The following is a 12,745-nucleotide window of genomic DNA, read 5'->3' as shown; positions in this document are numbered from 1 at the left end:
GGAAAAATTGGTGATGCTCTGCACCCACTGGCAGCTCCCCACCCCAGCTCATTTCTGCCCCCACCTCCTCCCCTGAGCGTGCCGCTGCATCCTGCTTCACCCCCCTCCCTCCCTCCCAGCTGTTTCACGCGGCAAGCGCTGGGAGGGAGGGGGGAGGAGGAGGAATGTGATGCACTCGGGGAAGAGGCGGGGCTGAGGCAGGGATTTGGGGAGGGGTACAACAGGGGCAGGGAGGGGGCAGAGTCGGGACGGGGACAGGGGTGGGGCCAGAGGAGCTGTGCTGAAACGTATATATATTTAAAGACGCTTTACTTTATGTCAAGCATGAATCAGTCAATGCCTCATAACCATGGATATTCTCAAATTAGCCTGGGGGAAGCTTTTCATACCACCACAGACCCCACAGCAGGATTGATTTCAGTTGTACGATAAGGACAAAGAGTAAGGCCACCTGCGGACTAGATGGTCTCCAGTTACAGTCCATTCTCAAAGGCACTTGGAAATTTGTTGCACAATTACAATAATAATAATATGGAAAAGTCACAGGGTGATATAGACAATTTAACAAAATAATATTTGATGCTGTTTCTTTACTTCTAGGGCACAAAAGATTATGGCTCATACAGATGCTTGACAACAAACTGGATCAGTGTTTATTGAAACAAAATGATCGCATGAGATGCAGGATAATGGAAACCAAGAGCAAAGTGTTTAAAAAAAAAAAAAAAAAAAGAAGAAGTCAAAAGTGTATATGCCTCTGTGCCAATTAAAATCCAAAAAAAGAGAGGCATGTTTTGGTTACGGAGTGAATGTTGTTCCTGCTCACTACATGGGATAATTCAGATTATATGAAAAACAAACAAACAAAACCACCCAAAGTCCAGACTGGAATTATGGGACTTTTAGACCGAAGTCCAGATTGGAATTATGGCTAGGAAGAGTCATACCAACAGTGAATATCATCTAACAGAAAACCTAATACCATGAGCCTCAAAACAAACTTCTTCATAGAAACAGACAATGAAATCTACTGTACAAATTACATTTGTGCATGCTAATGGCCAACTTACAAAAATACTGGAATCATACAGATGGATAAATAACTGTAATAGTCTTTCTATTCATGAAGAATAGTCTTGTGCTGAAAGCTTAGAAATGAGAATTAGAAAAATCTGAATTCTATCATCCCTGTGTAACCTTGGCCAAATCTGTCACTTGAGCTGATTTTTACTGGCACGCTGCTGCCAGCCAGGGTTCCAGCCACCAGCCCCGCTCAGCCACTGCTGGCCTGAGTGTACGGAAGCCCCGGTCGGCAGGGGGCTGAGCGGGGCCGGCAGCCGGGACCCCGGCTAGCAGGAGCCAGCGAAACCCCAGACCGACAGTCTGGAGTTCCGGCCCCCGGCCCCTTGCCAGCTGGGGTCTTGGCTGCTGGCCCAGCTCAGCCTGCTGCCAGCCTGAGTGAATGGAACCCCCGGCTGTGCACCTCAGGTTAAGAACCACTGCAGTAAACTGATAAGATCTGCATTTTAATTTAATTTTAAATGAAGCTTCTTAAACATTTTAAAAACCTTGTTTACTTTACGTATAACAATAGTTTAGTTATATAATATAGACTTGTAGAGAGAGACCCTCTAAAAACGTTAAAATGTATTACCGGCACGTGAAACCTTAAATTAGAGTGAATAAATGAAGACTCAGCACACCACTTCTAAAAGGTTGCCGACCCCTGCTTTGTGAGATCCTTTCCTCATCTGTAAAATGAGTGTACTAATGTTTAAATACAACCGCCTGTGAAATAGGCAATGACTGCAAAGTATTTTATGATCCTGGGGTGAAAAGTGCTATAGAAATGCAAACTATTCCTATTCCTAATTGAAATCATTAGCAACTATGTATTAGCAGTTGATAAAAACGGTGTTATTACATTTACCCTAGTGAGCAAAGATAATACACTACAGTGATCACCAAAAAGTATACCAAATAAGAAACTTAATTTAAAGGGACAATTAGAAGTATGGTCATGCAGGCAAAAAATGTGTTATGATTAAAATTGTTAAGATGGGGGAGGGCTATCTTCTGGATAGGTTTTTTGTTTAAAGCTACTAATCCCTCTATGATGGCAGGGAACTTGCCAACTTCCTCCCATAGGCTATGCTCTCAGGGTTGGAATCTGGAAGCACAGAATAGGGCTAGGGGACGCCAGGCAGCCCAGCACTCATTTCTGTTTCCCACTTCAGCTTTTGCTGCTATGGCTACTAGGTAGTATAGGTTGAGAGCTCCACTTTTTGTGGGCCAGTTGAGGTGGCCAGTGGGAGCTTGTGTTGTAGTCTCCAGTGGGATCCACTGGTCCTAGGTTAGACTTCCCCACAACCCCCCAATTTATGGTGGGACCAGTAAGGTCAGGCAGTGGCATTAAAATTTTAAAAGAAAACAAGCCACACAAGCAAGCCCCACATATGTGCATGTGAGTATACGGAATACACACACACACAGCGCCTGGTTTTGTAACCACGTGACCTTATTGCTCTTACCCTTGTCCTTTCTCCCAAGGTTCTCCCTGGTCTTTGTTACATGCAGTTGTGTCCGATCCATATAGACTGCAAGCTTTTTGGGGCAGTGAAAGTCTTCTTCTTTGTATAGTGCCTAGCACAAAGGGGCTCTGATCCTGCCTGGGGAACCACTGGGCTCTCATGCAACACACATTATAGTATTAAACAATCACAGTCTAGTGGCTGGATGGCTTTTTCCTGTAGTGGAAACCCTCCCAGCATCAGAGCACCACCTAAAATTTGGAGTGCTAATAAGCCACCATTCTGACCCATGGCTAAATACTTGTGTGTCTCTTTCAATGTCATAGTGGATTTTACACTAACTGCCTCATTGTGATGCAAACATGACTGGCACAGATTCTCTACTTCAATAAAATATATCAAAATATGTTTGAGAGGCAGCTATGTTAAAACATTAAACATAGGGGTGATACATGCATAGATCCTTTTCCCAACTTAAATAAAGATGCCCTTATAATTATCCATTACATGCATTTCTAAATATCAACCACGATTCTTAATTTTGCAGTGGTGCTAATGATTTGATAGAAAATCTGGGGTAGTTCAGTTTAAAACATGCCATGCTGCTCGTGTTCTGAAACCTCAGGCTGCTATGAAAGTAAAGAGAAGATAAGGAAATATCCTTTGAGCTCTGTAAGTTTCTAATGAGCATTGTATGGTAAGAATTAGTGGAGTATGACATAAGGAGCAGCTGCATGTCCTAAACAAACAGTTCTTTGTTTGTGGTATATGTACATACTTTAATGAGTTTACTAGGGTGTAAACCTTATTGCTTTTTCCCCCTTATACCTAATTCTAGGAAACTGATGCAGAGTCTCCTATCTATTAATTTAGAGGGAGGGATCAGACCAACAAATGGCAGTGATGGAGAAGGGCCTCCTTATTGTAGTGAATAGAATATTTGTGAAAGGTGCGAGCTTGACAGTCTTGAAGATTCACTGAAATCCTTTAGCCCCAGAACAGGTATAGCAGAGGCAGACTAGGGATAAGGCACCCCCACACTCCCTTTCCAACATTCCTCACCCCTGACCTAAGAGAAGAGAGGTTAGTCTGTCTTCCCAATGAGTCCTAGCCCTCTGCCGAGTCTGCCAACAAGGGTGCCAATTAATGCTGAACACTGCGTGATTTGTGTGATGTGGATGTCTAGTGATGTTAAAGGGTTCACGGGCATCTGTGCAAGGTAAACTAATTATTATGATAAACTTTGAGTCTCAGGATCAGGTTGTTGAATGCGAGTCTGAAGCAAGGAAAGACCATGGCAGTGGAATGTGTGAAGATTCTCCCACTCATGCTCAGAGGGGCAGGTATGCAGAGACTGTGTAGCTGACAGGCTTACAGACTAGATATGAAAAAAGAAAAGGAGTACTTGTGGCACCTTAGAGACTAACCAATTTATTTGAGCATAAGCTTTCGTCTTCTAGCCAGCCATGGCACTTCTCCAAACTGCTCTCTGCTCCAACTCCTTCCCCTGGCTGATTGAAGCAGGGTTTTTTTTAAATCAGGTGACTAGCTTCAGGTGCTCTAATTGGCTTCAGGTGCTTTTAATTAATCTATAGAAAGCTTTCTTCCCTCTACAGGGAATAAGGCTTCCTTTCATCCTGGGATTTACATCTCTCTCCTGCTGCCTTCTGGCCATGCTGTATCACAGAACAAAGAGCTTTATGTAAGAAGCTCTGTGTAAGAAGTTTGTCCAATAAAAGGTATTCTCTCACCCACCTTCTCTCTAATATCCTGGGACCGACGTGGCTACAACAACACTGCATACAGCAAATGATAGCTATTTGAATGCATGCATGTCTGCTGACATACCCCTTTCTAAGAAGGTAGGGTGACTTCATCACTTGCAATTCTCATTGGGTCCATTGAAATACATCATCTTTTCTTTTTTCATAAATGAGTACTTGTTGAACCTTAGAGACTAACAAATTTATTTGAGCATAAGCTTTCGTGAAAGCTCACGAAAGCTTATGCTCAAATAAATTTGTTAGTCTCTAAGGTGCCACAAGTACTTTTCTTTTTGCGAATACAGACTAACACGACTGCTACTCTGAAACCTATCATATTTATGCATATACGTGGTAGTTTTACATAACAGGACAATTGCTCTCTTGCCCATGTCTATTCAAGATGACATCATGGGATTACAATACATTAGCAGCATGGGAAATTTGATCAAGGCTATTATCTCCAAAGAGACTAAAACTTATCTGAATTATCCCCTTATTCTTCCCTGCTTAGAAGTACTTATTGTTACTACCTTAAAAGAGTTATTTGCCTTTTCTTTTTACATACAATAGGGTCATTAGAGCCACTTGTCCCTTTCTCTACTACACTGTGAAAGTTTCCTTTTGAGTATCATTACATTTCAGGGAAAACTTGGCTCATGTACTGTGTCTAAAGTGACAGCATATAGAGCCCCAGGGCTAGGTTACACTGGGCATCCTAGAGCAGCAGAGGATTGGGAAGGCAGAAAGGTGGTCTCTGGACATGGTGTAATCTGGGGCTCCCTACCATATTACAGAAGGAAATGAATAGTAATTCTTGTCTTTAAAATTTTATTGATAACCAAAACATGAGGTAGTGATAATAGAAAACATTTTACACGTATTCTGCTAATTAAAAAACCCCCACATTGCTTTCTGGATTTTCAGGCAGCAAAGTCATGAATGACATCTGAAAATTCAATACCCTGAAGCACATCGGGCCCCCTTTCAGCAGACCCAGTTTGCTCATGCGTTAAAACATTATTGATTTGACTCCAAGACTGAAATTCTGCTCTCTGACTTAGCATGACACTCAGTACTTCATTTCCACCTCCAATGCTAGAAGTTGGTGCTGATGTTCTGAACAAGTTTAGGTGATAGTTTTTCAGCATTCCTACAAGAATGTCATGTTTAAGTTGTATACCAGCATCTTGATAGCCCCAAGGAGTGCTTCAGCTACAGGCTGAGCAGATGCAGAATGACAATTGAACATGCTTTTGGTTGTTTGAAGAGTCATTGATGTTGTTTATTTACAAGATTGGACTTCAGTGAGAAAAATATCCCAATGATTATAGCTGCTTGCTGTGTTCTGCAGAATATCTTCGAAGCAAAAGGCGAAAAGTTTCCGCGGAGGTGGTGGGCAGAGGTGGAGCAGCTGTCTGCTACAAGGGCTATTAGAAGAGCTTAATGCAGAGCTATACAGCTCTGGGAGGCTGTGAAAGACCATTTTAGTACTGCGTCAGAGTAGTCTGTGTTACGGTAGTGTGTTCTACCTGGCCTTGCTCTTTTGCGGCCCAGTGTGAATCTTGTAGGGATTGCTGTGTAGATAAGAATAACACATTGCGAATGCACCTATTCATATCATTTGTACTGTGAGTTATACATTATGAAAGCCAGGTATGTGTTGTAATTGTCTTTAATGTCCCCCCTATAGTGTAACTGCTGAGAGTTGTGGGAAAGTCTCCTATTGCTGTGGAAGAAATAAGGCAGCCCTCCCCAGAAATCTTCGGCAGAGGATTGCAGAGTACCTCAATGAAAGTTTCATTGAGATCTCTTCAGAGGATTCATGGGACATGCTCGTGCACATAAACAAACTGCTCCACATGGCCCCCACTGCCAAACTCCAGAAGGGGATGAAAAGCAGATAGCAACGCTACCTCTCTTGGTTGTTTCACTACCTCTTCTAGCGCAGGTAAAAATGAGCAAACCAGAAAATGTGTCTTACTACTGTGGGGGTTTCATCCCTATAATTTCAAAGCATACTGCATACTTACCAGAGGTTCCTTCCTCTGCATCAGGCTTGCCCATGCTCAACTATCAAGAGTGACTGGACTGCAGTGGAGTCAAAAAACAGGTCCTGGCTCATGGTGCAGCTGGATCCCCTGGCTGCCTATCCCGCATATTTCTCCTCCTCTTCCACCTTCTCATCCTCGTTATTCATGGCAGGGGCGGGTGACTCAGACTCCTTGGAAATATTCATGGTGCTCTTGGGGATGGTGGTGAGGTCTCCTCTGAGGATGGGATGCAGCCCTTTGTAAAAGTGGCAGGTCTGCAGCTTGGCACCGGATCAATTGTTGGCCTCCCTGGCTTTCTGTTATGACTGCCACAGCTCCTTGGCTTTCATGCAGCACTGCTGCTGGTCCCTGTTGTAGCCCTTCTCCTGCATCCCCTGAGCAATCTGCCCACAGATGTCGATGTTTCTACAGCTGGTTCACAGCTGTGCCTGCACGGCCTCTTCTCCCTATAGGCCCGGTTGATCCAATATCTCCCGTCTACTCCAGGCAGGAGCATGTCTAGAGCATGTAGCCGGGATGGTCTGCTGGGTAGTTACACTCAACAGTGGAGAGCTGCTAGGTGTGCTCACCAAGCCAGGCAATGAGGAAAAGGAATTTCAAAAGTTTGCAGGGATTTAAAAGGGAGGAGAGGCTTCCTGTCTACCTAACCCCTGGGCAACAGAGCTCACCACAGTGACCAGAGCAGTCAATGTAGGGCATTGTGGGACATTTGCTGGAGGTCACTAATGGTCAACATAAATAACACAGTGTGTATATTCACTCTATTGACCAAACTAAGAGTGTGACTCTATGCTGCTTGGGGAGGTGGTGTTACTAAATCCGCATAGCAGGGCACTTACATCATCAGGAGCCAAATTTAAGTGAAGACACTTCCACAGCTAGGTTGATAAAAGCTTCCTTGCCTTTGGTTAAATGTTGGACATACTCTCCCCATAGCACTGGGTAAATGAGATTCCCCTCGCCTGTTTGTCAGAAGCTGTCAATGGGCGAAAGGGGATGGATCACTTGATGATTACCTGTTCTGTTCATTCCCTCTGGGGCACCTGGCATTGGCCACTGTCAGAAGACAGGATACTGGGCTAGATGGACCTTTGGTCTGACCAAATGTGGCCGTTCTTCTGTTCTCTACAACACAAAGGAAGCAGAGTAGGATTCAGCATACCTCCCTCTTCAAACACAATAGGCCAAATTCATCCTTGATATGCAGTGACTCAATGGAATGCCATGGAATTACAGTAGTGATTAATTTAGCCCAAAGATTTTATTATATAAACTTGAGTCTTGGTTACTAACAGTCCATCAGCAGCGTTGTCGTTATTGCTATCAGTAAGACACTCCCTTTAAGCACTGAGTTATTAACCTAGCAATGGGTTTTATCTGCAGTTTCTGTTAACATCTTCTGCACCCTTGCAGATCAGATATTTCAAGAGTACCACTCTTGCCATCGGACTGACTGATAAGCACTCACAGAGGCCTCATCTACATTGGAAAAGGTTTGCTAGTATTGCTTCCTAGTTAAATACCATTTATCCCTGCAAAAAAATGCTTTGACGGTATAGTTTATACCAGTTCCCTGAGCAAAATAAGCCACACCGGAAAAGGCACTTATAAAAATGTTACTAAATGAACAAAAAAAAATAAGTCACACCCCTAACAGACAACTGGCGAAAGTTGCTAGCGTACACTGGGTGGGAGTGTTGACATTTCTTGATGACTAAGTCATTTTAGGTTATCACTGTCTGTACTATTCTTTTACATTCCAGGAAGCTTTTGTAAAAGATTAAAAAAAGTCTCAAAAAGAATTATACACATAGTATTTTTAAACATTTTTTTGTTAAGAGTTTTCCTTATATTTTTACAAAGTCCCACAATATTAGTAGTGAGCATCCTATTTAATCTGCAGAACTATTATAACATCCGAGCATCTGGAATGTCCTTCTTGACAGGTACCTTTGACCATAATTTAAATGCAAACCACTCAGACGGTACTAGCTAGTTACCTGTTCTGACTTTCTTGTGTGTACTACACCTGGAAGTTTCTAAGAACTCTCTTCCTGTGTATGTTGTTAGGCCTTCCATTTTGGAGAGCAGTTTCAGTTCAAGATTGTAGCTGCTGCAGTGAGTACACCTACTATGCTCCCTCCTGGAAACTTTACATTAGGGCCTACTTATCTGGTTGTTTTCCTTGGTCTGAAATCAAAGACTCAGACTGAAAGTACACAGTTGGACTTTCCAATATGGAAAAACAAGAAGCAAAGTACAGTGTTGGCACCTTACAATTTTACTGAAAGTCTCATGGTATTTTGTGTTCTTCCCCCTCCAAGCCCCACCTCCTGGGATCATGTGACTGCATGAGAATCTCGGCTTTTTTTTTTTTAAAACAAATTTCTAGCCCTCCTAATTATGAAGAAAAGCTTGAAAGTGAGAGCCCAAAAGACTTCAACACCAGAAGGAAAATATAAGCAACCTCCAAAGTATTATTTTTAAGGGAATCTTATGATTTTGGAATGTTTGGGGCTGGCAGTATCATCCTGAAACTAAGAAAGAGTCTAGGTGGATTGTAGCTTCTTTGGGAGTGTTTTATTATCTGTAACACAAGGGACCCCAATCCTGCTGGGGACTTTTGGACACTACAACAACATTAGAAATATTAAATTATGAACAGTTCTTTTTTGGGGGCGGGGAGGAGGATGTGTATGGGGGGAAGGAAGGAAGAAGAAAACAAGCAAATGAGAGTCCTGCTACTTATTAGTCCCTTTACTATAGCGCTCCTGATGCAAAGCTCTCAGACTGTCCTGATCCGTTAGACCAACTTGTTTTGTAAGAATATTACCTGAAGGTTCACAACAGGAAATGATCTTTGACACACATAAGAAACTTGTGTGGGGAGAAGAACACCCTGAAGTTGTTCAGGAGGTGCCCATCTGTGAAGTAGATAGGGGTAAGACTTAGTAACGCCTGGCAACAGCACAGTGCTAAGCAGTGACACTCAGCTCTTACACTTAGGGCTCCTGTACCAGAGCAGTGTACTAGAAGAACATGCCAAAATAAACTTTAGGGCTATCTTTTGTTAAAATATTTGTCTCTTTCTTCCCATGAGGAAGTGTGGCAAAGAGTTCATAACAGAACAGCACAATGCAACAAGATACCTGCTTTGCGGAGGGCAGCATGGCCCAGTACTGCAAGCAATATCAGCGAAGCAGTCTGGGGCTCCAATAGAAACAAAGCAACATTTACATAAAAGTTGAATGGTTCTTTTAACTCTCATCAGCGCTTACTATTTTCTGACCATCTCTAATAACAAGCCTCTGAACTCTAGCCCTCTAATTATGTTCTCTCAGTTTTCCCTTTCACATATACACCCTCACATGCAAAATACCTTGGCATCCAGACCTTATGAAAAACTGTGAAGAAACATTAAACAGGTGTTCAGAATTATGACTCAACAGAGCGGGTCAGATTCTTTCCTGTGGCCAAGATCTGCTGGACACCAGAGGCGCTGTGATAGTAGGAATGGTCCAAGGAGTTTCTCTGACTTATGCCAATGTCACTGGAGCAGAATCCTTATCCCAGCATCAGATAGGCATAGCATAGCTCCACCGTGCCTCCTCCCTGTCTTGACACACCCTTTATATCACAGGGAAGGCAGTGTGGTTGGTGTAGGAGCTGCCTCCATTAATTTCACTGGGGTTGAGGGGAGGAGAGAGTTCTTTCACAAAAGCGGGAAATTTCCTGCTGGCCACTTGCAGCCAGAATCCATCCCCTTGATGTCACCTGAGTGGCTTAAAGGAAACAGATCTCAGGAGAGAATCTGGCCTAGTGTGTTAGCATGAACCATCCTACTGATCAGTTCTTTGAATTCAATGTATGTACAGAAATGAAGGGAGAATAAGTGTTTCTCTGTGTGAGGTGTTTACAGATTAGAAACAATTAAAAATGACAAGTCTGGTGATTAGCTATAGTCTGTGCTTACTTCAAGACACTTCAGAGGAGAATACTTTAGGGAGAACATTTCTATTCTAAGCAAATAGGAAGATTCCTGGATTCACTGAATAATTGACACTTGCTTCACAAAAGTGAAGGCAGTCAGTCAGGCTTTGAGAGAATACAGTGGTTCTGAAATTGTGGTCTAAAGGCCAGTGGTGGCTTAATGAGAACTTCTGGGAGGCCCTCCCATCACAACAATAAAGAACTTGTCAGCCTTCAAGCAGCGAGTATTGCAGCTAGTTTGCAGCCCAGTCCATAAATCTTTCAGGATTTCCAGAGGTATTTTGTCTATCTGAACTAAATAAAAAACCCAACAAACAAGTAGTTCTGCACCCTACGTAGCTGCTATGTGTCTTTGTCAAGTGTTTCTTTGCTGTAAATGGTATTTTGTGCCAAAGAGGCATCAACCTGCACAAAAACTGATTCCCAAGGTGTTGAAATTGAGAAATAATATTTTCTAGGCAGTAAAACAAATCATGACTTCATGCTGGGAATAATGATGGAGGAGCTCACACCTTTACTTCAAAGACAGTCACGAATACGAACCAGCAGGAAAGTACTGAGAGCGAGGGAGAGTTTCACTGATTGGAGCCCGACAGTGAAAATGTGAGATGGTAATAGTGAGTAAGACAGATCACATGAGAGTAAGCAAAAGATCTAGCTCCCATCTGTCTGAGCCCTGGTCTATATGTCGTTTTTGTACCAGTATAGCTATGTCAGTTGATTGAGGCGGGTGGGGGGGAATCTTTTTTTTAAACCAGTGTAGTCATACATATTTCCTGTATGTGAATAAACTATCCCTGTATAAACACCTTTGTACTGGTAGAACTGAATCCACACTGGAGGAGGATGGGGAGATGGTAGGTGGGAGTTGTACAGCTTTAACTATACCATGATCTGAAGGCTGACTCCCTCAACAAGGGGCATACCTCTCAACATTTCACGTGGCTAAAGAAGGTTGCAGCACCCTCAAATTTGGCCTGTCCGCTCCTTCATAGACGGAGACAGAGGGGTGGATGTTCCAAATATGATTGGCGTTGCAGCCTAGTGTAAGTGGTCTCAATGACACTCAATTTGCCCTGGCCATGCCTCCCTCTACAACCAACTGCTCTTCATCCAGTTGCTGGTTTCATCCAAGTCCTTGGATAGCCAGGAGATGGTGTTGTTTGTATCTGATTTGTAGTAATGCAGAGCTGGGTATAATGGGAGACATTTGTTCATGGCCGTGTCTTTTTCTCTTTTGTAGTAAGGAATCTGATGTTCCTCCTTCTGTACTCCATGCATATTGCAACAGCATCAAAACTGTGCTGATGACTGTAGTTTTGGTTTGTACCCATTTAAAAAGAATAACTGAGTATAATCCAAACAATACATGTTGCACATGCTGGTGTGGTGTATTTGGGTTTGGGTCTTGGTTTAACATCAGTAGAACAAGAAGGTAAAAAGAAGGTAAAAGTAGTCAGAGTGTACAGAAAGACATTGTGGCCACCTCAGCTGGGTACAGATTCTCACAATTTGGTTTTGGATCTGCTTCCTTCTAGCAAACAGGTGGTTGTCATCCTGACCCAAACAAGGGAGTATAACTCCTGACCTAAACAAAGGCACAGCTGCCACCCAGTGGAATTAAGAATCTCTGCATTAATCAGTGTCTTCCGTTTCTGCCTGGATCATCATCTTCAGGCTATAGGTATTTTAAACAACAGTAACACTTGACTCTTCTATAGCACATTTCATTTTGGCTCTCAAAGCTCTTTGGAAGACTATTGCTATCCCTATTTGCCTGGGGTAAACTGAAGTACAGAGGTGAAATGATTGCCACAGGTCTGCTGTTTGAGCTTTAGCAAGAGGTGAGTACAAAAACCCAGATTTCTGGTCTTCCAGATCAGTGCTCTATCCACTCCATTTGACAACGACAGCTCATCAGAATGAAGAAAACCCTCCCATCATTTCTCCTGTGGTACAGCCCCTGACTGCAATCAAATAAAGTGGGAACATGCAGAAGGGAGAAAGATAGAATTTTAACCATTCTGTGTCTGTTTTTGTTCTGGGTAATGGGTTTAGAATTGAGGATCAGTTCCCTTCTTTTTTTTATCTCTCCCATTTTCCTTGTTCTTGCATTCTGTTAATAAAAAACAGTTTGGCGTTATAGATGCCTGCACAGATGTTGTGCAGGAGCTCAGACTAGATGATCATAATGGTCTCTTCTGACCTTAAAGTCTATGATTCTGAGTTTCAAATTGTAGCAGGACAAGCTAGTTTGCCCTGTAGGAGAACATGCTTAGTGTTTGTAGGACAGACCCACCTAGCCACATGCAGGATCTGGAGGGTAAGAGGTAGTGGGAAGATGGAGGCGTCTCTGTTGGCTGTGTGCAGCTCCATGTGGTAAGTGGGCAGTGATACACAGTCGCCA

Source organism: Eretmochelys imbricata, chromosome 2 (genome assembly GCF_965152235.1).
Source record: "Eretmochelys imbricata isolate rEreImb1 chromosome 2, rEreImb1.hap1, whole genome shotgun sequence".
NCBI lineage: Eukaryota > Metazoa > Chordata > Testudines > Cheloniidae > Eretmochelys > Eretmochelys imbricata.
This window is presented reverse-complemented; position numbering follows the sequence as displayed.